Source organism: Propithecus coquereli, unplaced genomic scaffold, assembly GCF_000956105.1.
Source record: "Propithecus coquereli isolate 6110/MARCELLA unplaced genomic scaffold, Pcoq_1.0 Scaffold80, whole genome shotgun sequence".
Taxonomy (NCBI): domain Eukaryota; kingdom Metazoa; phylum Chordata; class Mammalia; order Primates; family Indriidae; genus Propithecus; species Propithecus coquereli.
This window is the reverse complement of record NW_012154174.1, coordinates 6,954,008-6,968,880: the sequence shown is the minus strand read 5'-3', so window position 1 is coordinate 6,968,880 and position 14,873 is coordinate 6,954,008. Positions and strand designations below refer to the sequence as shown.

General features: G+C 35.1%; 1 protein-coding gene across 1 annotated transcript in view; it reads left to right on the top strand.

Moving 5' to 3' along the window:
- The window catches only part of ADK (adenosine kinase), a 336,692-nt gene that overhangs the window by 7,725 nt on the left and 314,094 nt on the right, over positions 1-14,873 (top strand). The gene's annotated exons all lie outside the window — the stretch shown is intronic.

Sequence of the window (14,873 nt, the reverse complement as noted above, 5' to 3'; positions counted from 1 at the left end):
CACCACCCTCCAGCCCTTCCTGCTTTTAAGATTTTCTATTTATTACCAGTTTTTATCAATTTGATTATGTTGTGCCTCTGTGTATTCTTCTTCATGTTTCTTGTGCTTTGGTTTTGTTTAACTTCTTAGAGCTGTGTGTGTATGGTTTTTATTATGTTTGGAATGATTTCAGTCATTATTTCTTCAAATTTGTTTTCTGACTTCTTTATGCCACTTCAGGTCGTCTCATAGCTCACCGATGTTCTGTTCTGCTCTGTTCTTTCTTTCTTTCTTTTTTTTTCTTTTTTTTGGTCTTAATTAATTTTTTCTCCGTGTTTCTTTTTGGATACTTTCTTTGCTCTGCCTTCTAATTGCCTAATATTTTTTTCTGTAATATCTGAATTGTCATTAATCCCATCCATTGTATTTTTCATCTCAATTTTGTTGTTTTCATATCTAGAATATTGAGTTGGATCTTTTACCTCTTCCTTGGCTCTCCTTGACTTTTAGAACATATAAAGTACAGTTAAGGTAACTTTTAATGATCTCTTTTAATTTTAACATATGTGCCAATTCTGGGGTGGTTTTGAGTGTTTGCTTATCCTCTTCAAGTGTTATATTTTCCTGCTTTTTCTCCTTTTAGTGTTCATAGTAATTGTTGACTGTCCAATATTGTGAATTTTACTTTTTGAGGTACAGAATATTTTTGTGTTACCACAAATCTTGAAATTTATTCTGGGATACAGTTAAGTTGCATGGAACCTATGTGGTACTTTTGAGTCTTGCTCCTTATGATTTGTTAGATGAGTCTAGAGTAGTGCTTAGTCTATGGCAATGGCTCTTAACCAGAGACAGTTTTGCTCCTTAGGGACATTTGGCAATGTCTAAAGACATTTTTGATTGTGATGTCTGTTGATACTGGTAGGTATAGGATTGGTGATGTTGCAAAGCATCTTATAATGCATGGGACAGCACCCCAAACACAGAATTTTTCATTTCAAAATACCATTGGAGCCAAAGTTAAGAAATCCTGGTCTAAAGCTAAATATTCCCTATACCGAGGCAAGAGTTTTCTGAATACTCTATGCAGTTTCCCATAAACAATGTTTTTTTTCTGCTCTCGGTGGAAGAAACAGGCACTATTCCCAGACATATGGGTGCCTTAGGTTCTCTCTAATTTTTTTTCCTCTTAATACTTCTGGATTTTTCTTTCCCAGGCACTGACCTGGTAAATCCTCAAAGAAGACCCTCACAGAGTTCAAGGTTTCTCTGTAAATCTTTGCCTTCTCTGATGTTGTAGCCTTTCAATTCTAACTGCTCTGGTGTCCCCAGACTCTCAGCTCTGTCTCCTCAACTCACTCAACTCTATGTCAGTTGCCATCCCTGTACCATATTCTGGAAACTCAGTTGAGGCAATAAACTGCAGTGGCGATAGGACTTACCTTGATTGTTTCCCATCTCTCAGAGATCAGTGCTTTTTATTCTTGATGTCCAGTGTCTTAAAAACCATTGTTTCATGCATTGTGTCTTTCTGTTTTTATTGTTTCAGGGTGCAGGATAAATCCAGTCCCTATTTCTCCACTGTCTTTTGCTTTGCATTGTTTTTGAAAGAAAGTCTACTGTCATACTTATCATTGTTCCTCTTTAGCCAATGTATTTTTTTTTTCCCTCCTCTCCTTTTAAGATTTTCTTTTTCTCATTGGTTTTGGGTAATTTTATTATGATATACCTTGGCATAGTTTTCTCTAATCTATGAGTTTATAGTTTTCATTCACTTTAGAAATATTTTTTCCAATAAATTTTCTCTTCCTACCTCCATCCACCTTTGGGGACTCTTCAATGTTAAACCACTTGAAGTTGACCCCTAACTCAGTGATGCTCTTTTTAATATTTTTCTTTTTTCTCTTTGTCCTTCATTTTGGATAATTTCTATTGCTATAAAGTTTACTAATCATTTCTACTACAATGTTTAATCTGATATTAATCCCATCCAGTCTAATTTTTATCTACAACATCATAGTTTTCATCTCTGGAATTTTGATTTGGACTTTTTTACTCTTGTCATGTCTCTACTTAATATGCCTATGTTGCCCTGTGCCATTTTTAACTTATAGAATATAGCTATAACAATCGTTTTAATATCCTTGCCTACTACTTCTATCATGGGTTTTTGTTTTTGTTTTTTTTTCTGGTTATTACCTTGGCATAGGTTGTTTCCTCATACACATGTGTTGAAGACTCAAAAGGAAACTCCTGCAGATCTCCAGAGTTCTCACTTTGCACCTCTTTCTTCTTCAAGCAGCTCTCTCCTCTCCAGTACTCTGTCCCTGCCTATGTTAGCTACCGTGGCCTCCCTGAATGGAGATTAATTGACTCTGTTTAGGTTCTGCTTTCCTGTACTACAGCCTAGAAACTCTATTCAGGGGATAAATTTGAATAATTGTGGGGCTTACCTTATTTTTCCCTTCTCTGGTTATTTTCCAGTGTCTGAAAATTATTGTTTAATATGTTTTGTCCATTGTTATAGATATTTAACATGGGAATATAAATCTGTTTCCTGATCCTCCATATTGGTTGGAAGTAGAAGTGTCTGGACTGGTTTTGGTTTTTCTCTTTTTCTGCTAGATTGCCTAGTTTTTTTTCATTGAATTTGAACCTGATAATAACTTAACTATGATTTATCTCTGTGTTTATTCTATACTGACTTTTCTTGGAACATGGTATTCATTTTAAACTGCAGATTTAGTTCTCAGTTAACATAGTTAACTCTTTCTTTTCTTGTCTCCAAATTTTATTTCTCCTTTACTTGACTTATTGGAGTGTCAGAAAATGACCAAAAGCATCACTGATAAATGTGTTACAGGCAATATTTGAGTAAAAGCAGAAATTGCAAGTTGTGGTAAGAAAGTACAGTTGACCCTTGAACAACACAGAGGTTAGGGAAGCCAGCTGCCCATGTAGTCAGAAATCCATGTATAACTTTTGGCTCTCTCAAAATTTAACTATTAATAGCATTCTGTTGACTGGAAGCCTTAGATATGGCATAAATGGTAAATTAATACATATTTTTAATGTTATATATGTTATATACTATATTCTTACAATAAAATATACTAGATAAAAGAAAATATTAAAATCATAAGGAAGAAAAAATATATTTACTATTCATTAAGTGGAAGTAGATGATCATTAAGGTCTTCATCCTCATCATCTTCAAGTTGAGAAAGAGGAGGAAGAGGAAGGGTAGGTCTTGCTATCTCAGGGGTGGCAGAGGCAAAAGAAAATCCATATCAAAGTGGACCTGCGGAGTTTCATACCACGTTGTTCAAGGGTCAACTGTAGTCTTAAATTCATCTTCAAGTTAATTTAGCCTGAAAAACTCCCCAAATATTATTCTAGAGTCTGTAAAATTCTCTGCCATTTTATCATTTAAAAATGATTGTGAAAGCTCTCAGCTAAGATATAGTTGTTCACAAATAACATTTCTTTATGGGGAAAATTTTCCAAGTTTCAAACACACTGTAAAGAACTAGTCACCTTGCAAGTTTAGGCTTATTATAGGGAGAATTTCAAACTTTAAAAAGATATTTAAGAGAGTTTTAAAAAAAAGCTTTCAGTACCTTGTGACTTACTTTGCATAGACAAAGTCAGCCAGATCTGTACCCTTTTTCAATGATTGAAAATTAAGCACTATAAATGAAAGAATAATAAATCATATCTTGTCAATAATTGTGTGACAATATGAGACATGTTCTTTCAATTTTCCTTTAGCACTCATTCCTATTTTTTTCTTTTTGTGATTTTTCCAGTTCTATTACTTATTACAGGTCTTCTTTTTCCCTGTCTGCATTTATTTTATAACTCCATCTTGACCACTTTTTTCGATTTTCAGCCTAGAATTTGACCATTTTGGGGAATGTGTTTCTCGTGAGTATAGATTTTTCAAGTGTTACTAATGTTTGCTTCTAGAATAAGGGGAGTATGATTATAGGCCAGTAGAAGAAACGTGGTTTGGAGAGGTGTACAACCTTGGAGGGAAGAAATAAAATCCATACTTGGGAAGAAATAGAAATATTTGTATATAAAGGACGAGTAGTAATCATTAACAAATATTTAGGTTTTATATCTCCTGCCTTGTTTGGTCTAGTTGGGTTTTCTACTAAAATTCATACCTATGCCATGAGTAGTAATTTATCTAAATGGAACTTTTTTCTTTTTCTCTCTCTCTCTTTTTTTGAGTAGGTCTTGCTCCATCGCCTGGGTTAGGGTGCAGTGGTGTCATCATAGTTCACTGCAACTTTGAACTCCTGGGCTCAAGCGATTCTCCTGCCTCAACTTTCCAAGTAGCTGTCAGTACAGGCGTGCTCTACCACGCCCAGCTAATTTTTCTATTTTTTGTAGAGACACAGTCTTGCTCTTGCTCAGGCTCATCTTCAACTCCTGGCCTCAATCATTCCTCCCACTTAAGCCTCCCAAAGTGCTAGGATTACAGGTGTGAGCCACCTCACCTGGCCTAGTAGAAATTTTATTTTTAATCAGTTACAATTAAATATCTTTGTCAGTAATATGAAATCAATAACGAAAGTCCATAAATGAGGCAGTGTGATAAATTGTAAGAAATCTAGTCTGAGAAATCATATATTTGAAATTTTACATGTCAGTAGTATCATCTGTAAACACTGAATAATAAGTTTGAATGAATATATAATGAAATAAATAATTGCTTTTTTTTTTAGAATTTGGTTCTCTTTTGGCAGTGTTTACTAAAAGATATGGTTACATTAAAATGTGACTAGAAATTTCAAAGATTGTTTCATGCTCAAAATTTAGAATGTGTCACCTGGTATTCTTCTCTCTGTCATGAAAAGATTTGAAAAAGTTTCTAATGAAAGAGTGAATTTGTCCATGTTAGGTATGGTAACCTAATAGAAATCTAAGTAATGTAAAAAGAAAAAAGTAAGAAAGATGAATATTACTTTAACATACCTGTTTCAGATTTAACTCCCCTCACCACCAAAAATCTGGACCATTGAAGATAGAAAAGTTTTACTAACTTATATTCAGTTACTTAAACCCACTACCTTAAACCTGATTAGACCATAAGAACAAGCCTTTGAAATATCATCCTTTAAAAGCTATACTATTATAAACAAACACAGTTTTGCAGTGTAAGTGAACTAATGGATTTTTTAAGCTATTATGTGAATGACAATTGATTAAATAATAAGTCACAGCTCTTTATATATTATTTAAATAGAGTTAAAGTACTTTTTGGAATTTATAAATTAATCTTTATAATATTAAAGAGATGGGGTGGCTAAACTACATCTGTCCTTTTATTTTATCATTGTTCCAAGTGCAGTTTTTGAACTCTTATGTATTAGAACTCCCATTATATTGGTCAAATCAATGATCACCATATGGCTTTACGCTTGTATTTTTACCTTAAGTTTTTTACCATCCTATTCTGGACTGCTTCATTGACTTCGTTAGGGATTCACTATGAATTGTTAAGCTATTATTTGAAAATGTCCTTGCAGGCAACCTTAACTGTTTCATTTATAAAGTCAAAGAATAAAATGAAAAGAAATACCTGGGATTGTTTGTTCTCTCTGGAGCATCTCATGTTAGTGTAAAATTCTTGACTCTTAATACATATGAATCTTTTTAATTCAGGGGTTTAGAATTTTAAGAATCAATTTGATGTCCCTTCAAGTAAATTCCAAATTATGTGGTAAAGACATCTTCGTTTAACTCAGATGTAACATATAGAGAATACAGGCAGACTTTGGAGATGTTATAAGTTCAGTTCCAGAACACTGCAATAAAGCAAATATCATAATAAAGTGAGTCACACAAATTTTTTGTTGCCCAGTGCATATAAAAGTTATGTTTACACTATAGTGTAGTCTGTTAAGTGTACAATAGCATTATATCTAAAAAATACTTCTTTTTGGGGGCGGGGGGGCAGGATCTTAATTTTTTGCCCAGGCTGGAGTATAGTGGCGTTATTGTAGCTCACTGCAATCTCAGACACCTGGGCTCAAGTGATCCTCCTGCCTCACTTTGGCGAGTAGCTGGAACAACCAGCGTACATCACCACGCCTGGCTAATTTTTAAATTTTTTGTCAGAGATAGGATCTCCCTATATTGCTCAGGGTAGTTTTGAACTCCTGGGCTCAAGCAATCCTCCTGCCTTGGCCTCCCAAAATGCTAGAATTACATGCATGAGCCATTGCACCTGGCCCCAAAAAATACATATCTGAATTTAAAATACTTCATTGCTATACAATGCTAATACTAGCCTTCAGGGAGTTGTAAGCATTTTGCTGGTGGAGGGTCTTGCCTCAGTGTTGATGGCTGCTGACTGATCAGGGCGGTGGCTGCTGAAGGCTGGGGTGGCTGTGGCAGTTTCTTAAAATAAGACAACAGTGAAGTTGATCATGTTGCTCGACTCTTCCTTTAATGAAATATTTCTTTGTATCGTGCAATGTTGTTTAGACAGCATTTTATCCACAGTAGAACTTCTTTCCAAGTTGGACTCAGTCCTCTCAAACCCTGTTGCTGCTTTATCAACTAAGTTTATGGAATATCCAAAATCCTTTGTTGTCATTTCAGTAATGGTCATGGCATCTTCACCAGGAGTAGATTCCATCCCAAAAAACCACTTTCTTTGTGCATTCATAAGAAGCACCTCCTCACCTGGTCATGTTTGATCATGAGATTGCAGCCATTCAGTCACATCTCCCAGCTCCACTTCTAATTCTAGTTTTCTTTCTGTTTCCAGCCACGTGCAATTACTTCTTGTACTGAAGTCTTGAACCCCTCAAAGTTATCCATGAGAGTTGGAATCTACTTCTTCCAAACTCCTATTAATGTTGGTATTTCTACCTCCTTTCTCTATATCAGTAATAAGGCTGTTTCACTTTCTTATCATTCGTATGTTCACTGGAGTAGCACTTTTAATTTCCCTTCAAGAGCTTTTCTTTTGCATTCACAACTTTGCTGTTTGGCATGAGAGGCTTAGCTTTCCTCCTGTCTTGATTCTTGACATGCCTTCCTAACTAATCTTAATCATTTCTAGCTTTTCATTTCAAGTAAGAGGCATGTGACTCGTCCTTTCACTTGAACACTTAGAGGCCATTGAAGAGTTATTAATTGGCCTAATGTCAATATTGTTGTGTCTTAGAAAATAGAGGCCCCAAGAGAGGGAGAGAGATGGGGCAATGGCCAGTGAGTGGAGCAGTGAAAACACACACAGCATTTATCAATTAAGTTCACCGTTTTCTATGGGTATTGTTCATGGCTCCCCAAAACAATTACAGTTGTAATATCAAAGATTACTGATAGCCATAACGGATATAATAATGTAAAAGTTTGAAATATTGCAAGAATTACAATGTGACACAGACGCGAAGTGAACATATACTGTTGGAAAAAATGGCACCTATAGCCTTGTTCAACGCAGGGTTGCCACAACCTTTCAATTTGTAAAAATATACAATATCTGCAAAGTACAATAAAATAAAGTATGCTTGTACCAAAAAAAGACTTAATTATGTTGCTTCTTAAGCATCAGCATTAGAGTTCAATTTTTCATTTTCCATATGTTATTGATGTTCAGTGAGTTACACAAATGATTTGCTGTTTTTACTCTTCCTTAGTAGGGACAATCTTTGATTCTTGCTAGGTAAATTTTCAAATGAGAGTGTGGCTATGGAAATCCTGTTCATTTCCAATTTTTCTAGAACTATTTTCTTCAGCAAATTAAATTCTAACAATATCATTTTGTTGGAGTAACTGATTTTTATAGATAAAAATTTTCTCCAAGTTGGGGAATTTAATCCTATATTCTTATAATTTTTCTAAAGTCTTATTTTTGGCAGCTCTCAAAAGTATTATAAAACCCAAGAGTGAGAGGAAATCTTTGGGAATATTAAAGTGATGTTATTATTTTCCATTAAATAGAGTAATCTTTTTACTTACTTAGAGTTATTAGGATAGTATTGGTTATAGAGGCGTAGAGCCCTAAAGATAAAGATTGGAAGACTTTGTATTGGAGACTTGTGGCGTAATAATGAAGTCTAGGAATGTTATGTGAAATTGGAAACCACACTATGGGCTAATTGCCTCATAATGGTAAGAAAATAAACATTTGTATAGCATTTAGTCATTAAGAAAATAGGCACTTATACAGAGCCCCAAATGAATTAACAAATCACCTGTTGGAATATTTCCATTTCTTTTTATTTTATGTGTTTTAGACCAATCAGCAATTTCTGGAGAAAATGAAATGTTTACTAAATCTCTTTAATAAACATGATTAAGAGAGGAAAAACATAAACATTATGATGGCGGTGTACGTTTTTATGTGCTAGTTGTCATACCTTTGAAATTATGTATAAACTGGACATAAACAATAGAGCGTCTGAAGAAGTGTATATGTATTCCAACATATTTACTGAACATATTATGGAATCTTTATAGTTTAATATGATTTAACCCAGCGGTCCCCAACCTTTTTGGCAACAGGGACCATTTTCATGGAATACAGTTTTTCCACAGACAGGGATTGAGGTGGTTTCAGGATGATTCAAGTGCATTACATTTATTATGCAGTCAGACCTCTCTGCTAATGATAATCTCTGTTTGCAGCCGCTCCCCAGTCTAGCAGCACAGCCCCAACTCTACCTCAGACATTAGATTCTCACAAGGAGCACGCAACCTAGATTCCCCATGTGTGCAGTTTACTGTAGGGTTCGTGCTCCTATGAGAATCTAATGCCACTTCTGATCTGATAGGAGGCGGAGCTTATGCGGAAGCAGGTGATGGGAGGGGGCTGTAAATACAGATGAAACTTCACTGGCTCACCCACTGCTCACCTCCTGCTGGGCGGCCTGTTTCCTAACAGGCCATGTTCTGGTACCAGTCCATGGCCCAGGGGTTGGGGACTGCAGATTTAACCTATATATTCTGTTGTCTTTTTCTTTTCAGATAAATAAAACTGAATTTAATCTTTTTTAACAGCTTTTTTAAGGTTTTTATGCACCATTGAATTCACTCATTAAAGTATGTAATTCAATGTTAGTGTATTCACAGTTCTGCTACCATCACCGTAATCTAATTTTAGAATATGCACCTCACCAGAAAAAAGAAACATTGTACTCATTAGCAACAATGCCCCATGTCCCTTGGATTTAATTGTATATCCACATCTCTCATAGTAGTTTCAATGATAACCAAGTAGTATGGCAACAAACAGTAGCAGTGTTCCTATTACCCAAATAATGTATTTATGTCTTTATTTGTTGACATGTGTAATAGAAGTCACAGTAAGTCTATTTTGGTCTCTTGCTCTTACTTGTTTCTCTATTGCAGGTATTATAAAAGAGGGTCTTTTAAATGTTTGTTCTTGTTTATATCTCCTGTATATAATATTTCCATGTTTTGTGGTCAATTCTTCATTGAAATAGCATTTAATTTTTTTTTTCTGATTTGAGTGGATGACATGTATAGATGAAGTTTTCAAAAAAAATTTATTTGGTGAAATGGGAAGAAAAAATGAGAACACCCTTCTTCCTTTTCCTCACTTACCCAGAAAGGCAAGTTCTTATATAAATCCATATTTCCTATTACCTATTTTCAGAGCAATATGGGTTTCTCATCTATATAATAGGGCTCTTTTAACACAAACCTCTTAAGCCGATTGTGTGTCTTCTTTCTACACCTTGGAAATAGCTTTTTGAAGCTCTAGACTTGTAGAACATATGCATGTTCTCTTTTTCACTAACATTGTCCTAATATAATTAGGGATATTAGTAAATCCTAAATATTTGGAGATGTTCTCAAAGATATATTGCTACTTCTTTAAATTTTATTTATCTTATTCTCTGTACAGGTTTCTGGCAGAGTTTTCTTTAAATTTTGATAAGCCCTTGGATACTTTTCTCTGTAACTTTGTAACTCTTTCCTATCTTCCCCTATCACACCCTCACCTCAGACATCTATTTTTTAATTTTTATTTTTTAATTTTAATTTTAATTTTTTTTTTTGAGACAGAGTATCACTCTGTTGCCCTGGTTAGAGTGCAGTGGTATCGTCATAGCTCACAGCAATCTCAAACTCCTGGGCTCAAGTGATCCTCCTGCCTCAGCCTCCCAAGTAGCTGGGACTACAGGAGCATGCCTCGCTAATTTTTTCTATTTTTAGTAGAGGCAGGGTTTTGCCCTTGTTCAGGCTGGTCTTGAGCTCCTGACCTCAAGCGATCCTCCTGCCTTGGCCTCCCAAAGTGCTAAGATTACAGGTGTGAGTCACCGCGCCTGGCCACATCAGATATCTAATTTCTGCCCATTCTCTCAACCCTAACTGTCCTAAGTAATCATTTTTGGTATTCATCTTTCTAAGCAGCTATTTCTGTCTTCATTCTGTGAATACTTTAAGATCATCTTGTATTATTATATTATCGTTTAAGGGATATGATAGAAATAGTAAACGGTCAAATATAAAATGTAGAATAACCCAACAAAAATTTTTAGTTCGTCTTTTTCAGAAAGCTACACATATGATAAACAAGCACCGTATGTTCTATAATTTATCTCTCAAAAATAATTTTTTTGGCCAAGTGTGGTGGCTTACACCTGTAATCCCAGTACTTTGGGAGACTGAGACGGGAGGATCACCTGAGGTCAGGAGTTCGAGACCAGCCTGAGCAAGAGTGAGACCCCTATCTGTACAAAAAATAGAAAAATTAGCTGGGCAAGGTGGTGTGTACCTAGAGGGTGAGGCAGGAGGATAGCTTGAGCCCAGGAGTTTGATGTTGCAATGCGCTGTGATGATACCACTGTACTCTAGCCCAGGCGACAGAGGAAGACCCTGTCTCAAAATAATAATAAAAATAATAATAAAAAATAATTTTTTCACAGATACGAAGCTTCTTATAAGTTTAACATTTATCAATTTGAAAGCTATAATAGACTAAATCTTTAAAATTTATTTTATTTATGAATTTCAGCTGACATTTTCCAGGAAGATTGATATGCTTTTCTGAGTTTTTAACCCTATTTCTAAAACTTTTCTGACTGTGGACATTGCTTTGCTTTGCTTTCTTAGATTTAGAAGTTATAAGTGCAGTTTTGTTACGTGGATATTTTGCATAGTGGTGAAATCTGGCCTTTTTGTGTAACCATCACCTGAATGGTGTTTATTGTACTCATTAGGTAATTTCTCATCCCTCACTCCCTCCCATCTTCCCACCCTTCCGAGTCTCCAATGTCTATTATTCTATTCCGTATGTCCATGTGTACACATTATTCAGCTCCCACTTACAAGTGAGAACATGTGGTATTTGACTTTCTGTTTCTGAGTTATTTCATTTAAGATAAAGGCCTCCAGTTCTATCCATGTTGCTGCAAAAAACATGATTTCATTCTTTTTTATGGCTGAATAGTATTCCGTTGTATACTTGCTTTCTTATATCAACCAGGAATTGGTTTTTGTAAAAATATACTAAAGTGGGGAATCAGACTCAGTCATGAAATGATGTGGACTTATTGAAAAAAATACACAGAATATTTTGAAAGCATTTAAATATCATTAATTCCTTTGCTGTGTTTTAAAAATTCTGTATAGTTTAACTACCTGAATATAACTAAAGTTTTTTAATCCTTAGTGCACCTTTATAGATGTTCCCTAATTTCATTTTATTTCAGTCAATTAGGGTGGTGGTTGTGATGTTTTAAGGTAGACTGTGTACTTTAATTTCCTCAGATAAGCTGAATTGGGACTATACTTGTGGGAAATTTATTATACAGTGTGTAGACGTTGGTAAGAATCAGAATGTCCACTGGCTTATTAGTTTCACAGATGCTTCCATAATACTTAGTGTTCTCTTGGGCATATTAAATTATCATTTCCTGACAGTGATCCTGAAACATGCCAGTATTATAAAGCCATATTTCTGAGAACTAAAGCAAGGCATCAGCGAACCATATCTGACATGCCATGTTAATTTCCATAACTATCATTACTGGGAGTAGAAGTATTTCTAAGGCATGCAGAATCTCAATAAATCTACTTACATAAAAATAGTGAAATAATCTGCCTTATCACTGGGTTTCCAATTATGAAGCCTGATTCCCTTCAATCCCACTTGAATCATTTCGAAAATAGTGATAAGCATCTTTTTTCTTTTATAATAAGTAATTAAGCGTTTAAAGTGCACAACATGTCAAAACACAATATTTTGAATTCTATTTTCTTAGTGTCTGGTGTTCATGTTGTGAATCAAAACCTCATTTTGCTCTCTCATAGCATATTTATATATACAAATGATTTTTGCCTTAAGTAGAAAAGTAACAGCTGAAAGATAACAGATTATTTTGCTTCTTAAAATTTCAGCAAATTCTTCTCTGATCCTTTTGTGTGTTTGAGGCTATTTTGTAGAGAAAGAATTTTCATCAAGCAACATTTTGGGGACGTTGGCCTTTTGTACCCTTTTCTAAATAAACTTAAACAGAAACTTGTACACCCAGGAATAAAATATTTCTTTGTAAATTCTCACCTGCAAGTTATTGATAATGGAAGGAATACCCTTTCAATCCTTATAGCCCCCTTTCCCTCAACACATCTTTTAGATTGTAGATAAACTTCCCAGCTCAGTAATTAACTGAGCTCAGTCATTGCACCCTGTATCATGTGAATTTTTTTTTTCCAGTGGAATACATTATTAGAGCACTTACACAGTTAGTCTAGCTGCAGCAGCCCAGGCGGCAACAGCAGTGCCATTTTTCACAAAGAAAATGTTGAACGGGAGCCAAATGTTTGGTGGCAGTCTGTTGCTAGGAAATCAAGGTCCTGAGGCGATTAATGACAAAGCAAGCAATAACAAGAAGGCAGAATTACAGATTTAAAAGAGAAAAAAGTGGTTGGTGTTATAATTACCCAAAGAAATCCGCACTCATTAAATTGGCTGTTTTTATGATTGACTTTAATTGGAGGTTAGCTCAGATATTTAGCTCCTTTCCCACCCCTTTAAACACACACAGGCACATAATCTGTAGAACTGCAGACTTGTTTTTCTAAGCATTGAGAGGAGCTTGCCCTGTAATTTGATCCCCACTGACAGATGCATTTTCTATGCTGCCATTTTGAATTAACCTATTGTAGAACAATTTTCTTCATCCCTGTTGAATAAAACATCCAGTCTGATTACCTCCGATGGATTTGATAGAGTAAAAGAATGTACTTCTCATTGAAATAGATTGTTTGCATAGACTCTACTGATTTTGAACTCTGCCAGTAAGCACAATCATTTGTAATAAATTTTCAAAGAAATTTGTGGGGAAAAGGTAATGAGAGTTACCCTTTTATAGTTTAATGGTTGGGCACTTCCATCAAACTAATATTATTCTAACAGACTGTTATTTTTCCAGTAAGATTTTCACACAATTTTAGAAAAAAATTCTGTCTTCATTTAGGCTATTCATATTTTTTAGGAATAGAATCTTATATTCACACTCTCTAAATAACCATTCTTCATCCTTACCAACAACAGTATTTTAATTACAAGACTCAATATGCAAACCACCCTATTGGAAAAATATTTTTGGTATATGAAATATTTACCCAAAGTGATTTTAGGATTGGCCTCTTTCAATTTTTGAGGTATTTTTCCAAAAAATCCTTTATTTAAATTTTTTAGGGTGTGATAAAGCATATTACTAGAAAAGCATTAATCAGTCTTTCAGGTATAATACGAGAGGAAGCATCACAGTTTATTTACCTTTAAGAAGCTTTAAGAATAAAGTTTACATGATTCCTCTGCTCTCCAGATTTCCAATCAAACCCTGGAACAAAAGAGCCAAGCACATTCTATCTGACAATACACACACTGCTAATCAGATGCCAATGCCAAGCTGTCTGCTTTGTTAAATACTTAGCTTCCTAGAGGCAGGAAGACAGCTGCTATAAGTATGATGAAATTTGGTAGTTCAATCTATTTTTGCTACCCTTGGGCTACCAAGACACTGTTAATTTAGACCACCCCAATTGGTACACTTTAGGGAGTTTTTTTAAAGAGTTTGTAATTAAAATGATAAAACATCATTATTACATTGAAGACCTTCTGTAAGTTTTACATTTGGCAGATACCTACTGAGATAACCTCAGCATGTAATTTACAATGATGTAATGGTTGTAATTGCATTTTGGAAAAAAAAAAAAAAGAGAACTATAGGAGGCAAGTGCTTCCATTAAAAGAGTTTTGAAATCTGCTTCTATTTCATTTAAATCTACTTCTGTCCTCAGATTGCCTACCTACAGTTGACTGTAATAGCCATAAACCCTGAGATGCTATCTGAATATATTTTTTTAAAGTTATCCATCCAGATACTACCACCAGGGGGAGGAAGCTAAAAATTTAAAGTTCTGAACTGAGGATAATACTACCAGAAAATAGATTATACTGCTTAGACCTACATAGTTAACCACCTCCCCCAGATAATACTGCCTTTTAGGACATGATTCTCAAAACCTGTAGTATGTGAAACCTGTAGACTTAACACACTATAAAATGTAAATAAAATGGAAACTTTCAGGCAATCCTAGCACTTTGGGAGGCCAAGACAGAAGAATTCCTTGAGGCCAGGAGTTCAAGACCAGCCTGGGCAACGTAGCGAGACTCTGTCTCTACAAACAGTTTTTAAAAAATTATCCGTGGTGGTTCACACCCATAGTCCCAGCTAGTTGGGAGGGTGAGGCAAGAAGACCACCTGAGCCCAGGAATTCAAGGGTACAGTGAGCTGTGGTCATGCCACTGCACCCCAGCCTGGGTGACAGAGTGCAATCCTATCTCAAAACAAACAAAAATGGAAACTTTCATACTTTTTTTTTTTTTT